General features: G+C 44.9%; 1 protein-coding gene across 1 annotated transcript in view; it reads left to right on the top strand.

The window, feature by feature from the left end:
• The first annotated feature begins 423 nt into the window (after positions 1 to 423).
• The window catches only part of LOC139379417 (transmembrane protein 88-like), a 7,477-nt gene continuing 4,449 nt past the window's right edge, over positions 424 to 3,451 (top strand). The window contains exon 1 of the mRNA XM_071122227.1: positions 424 to 1,119. The gene's annotated coding sequence lies outside the window, so the exon portion shown is untranslated. The remainder of the gene's footprint in view (positions 1,120 to 3,451) is intronic.

The raw sequence follows: 3,451 nt of genomic DNA, 5'->3' as shown, positions 1-3,451 counted from the left end.
ACACTCCCGCTCTCCTTCTCCCCCTCTCTCCCTCTCGCCACAGGCTCAATCACGCCGCAGGTTATCAGAGAAGCAGCCTGGCTCCAACCCCTAACACAGAGTGCTGCACACAGATAACAGAGGGATAGAGAGCAGAGAGAGGGGGTGCTTTACAGGCACGGGTTATAGTAGTTAAGAGGGAGAGGAGTGAGGTGGGGGCACAAGCACTCGATGTTGCAGTTATGAAAGGGAGGGGTAGAGAATGAGTGAGGCAGAAGTCAGTAAGAGTGAGAGAGAAAGGCATCCCTCTAATTCCTCAAGAGGGGCTGTTGTATCAAACGTAGTAAGTGTAAGAATAGGAGGAGAAGGCGGGACGGACTGACGGAGGGACGTACAGAGGTCTGGGCCACTTCTAAAGAGCTGAGACCCAAAACGCTGAGGCTGGAGTGGTCGACTGCAGTCTGGGAGAGAACAACAGGTGAAAGGACGAAGCCCTTCAGTCTGAGAAATAGGGGAGGGGGACCGACACGGACTTATCCCTGACGGACCGACGACCCTTCACAGTGCAGAGAGGAAACAACAAGAGATTACGTCTACAGGAGGTCAGCATACCACTACTACACGAGCTGGTCACAACTTCATTTAGAAAAGTGTGAAGGAATCTGAACTGATACAGAGGAAAAACCCAAAGCCAAAAGACAGTAGAGAAAGAACATTTAAAGCTTGTCCACCTGCTTGAATAAGTGGAGAAAGAGAGTGTTTCACTGGAACTTCAAGGAGAAGAGAAGAGAGAAGAAGAGAAGGAGAAGAGAAGCGAGAAAGAGAAGAGAAGAGAGAAGGAGAAGGAGAAAGAGAAGAAAGAAGAGAAGGAGAAGAGAAGAGAGAAGAAGAGACGGAGAAAGAGAAGAGAAGAGAGAAGGAGAAGGAGAAAGAGAAGAAAGAAGAGAAGGAGAAGAGAAGAGAGAAGAAGAGACGGAGAAAGAGAAGAGAGAAGAGAAGGAGAAGAGAGAAGAAGAGGAGAAGATAAGAGAGAAGAAGAGAAAGAGAAGAGAGAAGAAGAGAAAGAGAAGAGAAGGAGGAGAGAGGCGAGAAGGAGAAGAGTGAGGAAGAGAGAGAGGCTCTACCAGGCTGCACGTCAATGTGAGTGAGAACGTATAGACCTAGGGAGGGAGTTGAACTAACTGAAGCATTCTATTTAGACCACAACTATTCCAATATCTGTGTAAAGCATTCAGAAAATTAGCAGCATTTTAAAATGACAATACTTGTGAGCATCTCTGATAATTAAATGCATAGGTAATAACATAGATAACAACATAATAACATTCGATAATAACGTGTGCAACTGCCAGTCAAAAGACAATAGAGTAGCTTCAGTATGTTCTAGATTAGAGAATACATTATGAGAATCGTTCAAGAACCAGGTTGAATGTAGTTCAGTGTTGTATTAGTAGCCATGAAGCTACAGACGAAGGTCATTTGAAAATACCACAGGACATGAATCAATCATTTCTATAGCAGATTCATATCAGTGTCCTCCAGAGTTATGAGAAACAATGACGCGTCATTTTTCAAAGAATAACAAGTACATGGGATGTGTAAAACAGATGGAGCGGTCAAGTGTAGGCCTATTTTAAGTCCGTGACACAATGAGTGAGCAGGTCTCCCTCTTCCTGGACCCCTGACCTTACACCCGAACAACACTTTACTAACAATAGGAGACTTATCGAGTCAGTAACAATACTGTTCAAGTGGATTCTTCCATAACGTGGTTAGGGTCCGGGTTAACGGTCGGTGAGGGTGATGAGTGTTTGTTGGGTAAAAGTAAAGGGTGGAAAAATTTGCAGGTTGACGTTTATTGTCATGAGTCTTGTCCTGGAGGCAGAATAAAGTGATTTTCCTTTAGGTAGGCCAGTTGCAAAGTCAACATTTGCTTTTTGGTCTTAATTTAAGGTTAGGGTTTGGCATTATGATTAGCAGTGTGGTTAAGGTTAGGTTTAAAATCCGATTTGATGACTTTGTGGCTGTGCCAGCTAGTGACCACTCTACAGAGCTGCCTCCAGAACAAGATTCATGACAAAAAAACATTAACCCACAAATACCCACTGCCTACCGGACAGGAGTTTATCATGCGGTCAGGAAAACCTCCTGTCCCGGCTAAAACCAACGCATTCAACGTTTCATCTTGTTTCCTGCACCTGTGGAAGTGCTGGATGTGCATTCACTGCTTTAGAAACGGGAGGAAGAAGAACAAATCAAATCAAATTTTATTTGTCACATGCGCCGAATACAACAGTGTCGACCTTACCGTGAAATGCTTAAAGCCCTTAAACCAACAATGTAGTTCAGAAAAAAGAACAATAAATACATAAAAAATATAGAAATATAACAAATAATTAAGGAGCAACAATAAAATAACAGTAGCGAGGTAATATACAGGGGGTTCCGGTACAGAGTCAATGTGCGGGGGCTCAGGTTAGTCGAGGTAATTGAGGTAATATGTACATGTAGGTAGAGGTAAAGTGATTATGCATGGATAATATATAGAGAGTAGCAGCAGCATAAAAATGGGGGGTGAGGACAATGTAAATAGTCGGTAGCAGAGAGAACAGTCTATGACTCGGGTGGCTGGAGTTCTTGTCAATTTTTTGGGCACAGCCCGGTATAAAGGTCCTGGATGGCAGGAAGCTTGGCCCCAGTGATGTACTGAGCAGTACGCAACAACCTCTGTAGTGCCTTGCGGTCAGAGGCCGTGCAGTTGCCATACCAGGCGGTGATGCAACCAGTCGGGATGCTCTCGATGGTGCAGCTGTAGAACTGTTTGAGGATCTGAGGACCCATGCCAAATCTTTTCAGTCTCCTGAGGGGGAATAGGCGTTGTCGTGCCCTCTTCAAGCTGCTAGAAGTCTCATGGGTGTGCTTGAAAACTACCAAAACGCATTATCATTCCTATGGCATTACTTGTACCCTGCACCTGCTCAATACACTACTTTTACACAACTTTTGAAAAAACAGTGTTCAGTGCCGGGCCTTGGCCCCTCTAGTCTGCGGTGCCGAGGTCTGGGGGTTATTTCTGGAAGGCGGGCTGGCCGCTGACCTCAGTTCATTGTTCAGGCTGGGTAGGGCAACGCTTAGTTAGCATGGGGGGGGGGGGGGGGGGGGGCGTTAATGGGACATGTCAGTTAGGAGTTGTAACTTATAGCTGATTCAAAGGACCTTGAAACTTGGCCTATTGTGATGTTGTGTGTTGTTTTTTTTTTTTACCATACTGGAAGAATCAAACAAAAACCTTTACAGTGTCTTGAACACAGGGGCATGACATTACACCATGCTTCTAGGTTTTCTCCTTCTAACGAGACAGGAACTGCAGTCTTTTATCAGCCCAACGATAAACAAATACATTCAGGCATGTGCAGAAGCATACACAAACACACACACAAACGCACACACACAAACACACACACACAAACGC

The sequence above is a fragment of the Oncorhynchus clarkii genome, chromosome 21, assembly GCF_045791955.1.
Source record: "Oncorhynchus clarkii lewisi isolate Uvic-CL-2024 chromosome 21, UVic_Ocla_1.0, whole genome shotgun sequence".
In the NCBI taxonomy this organism is placed as follows: Eukaryota; Metazoa; Chordata; class Actinopteri; order Salmoniformes; family Salmonidae; genus Oncorhynchus; species Oncorhynchus clarkii.
Note: the sequence above shows the minus strand (reverse complement) of the source record. Positions and strands in the feature narration are given on the sequence as shown.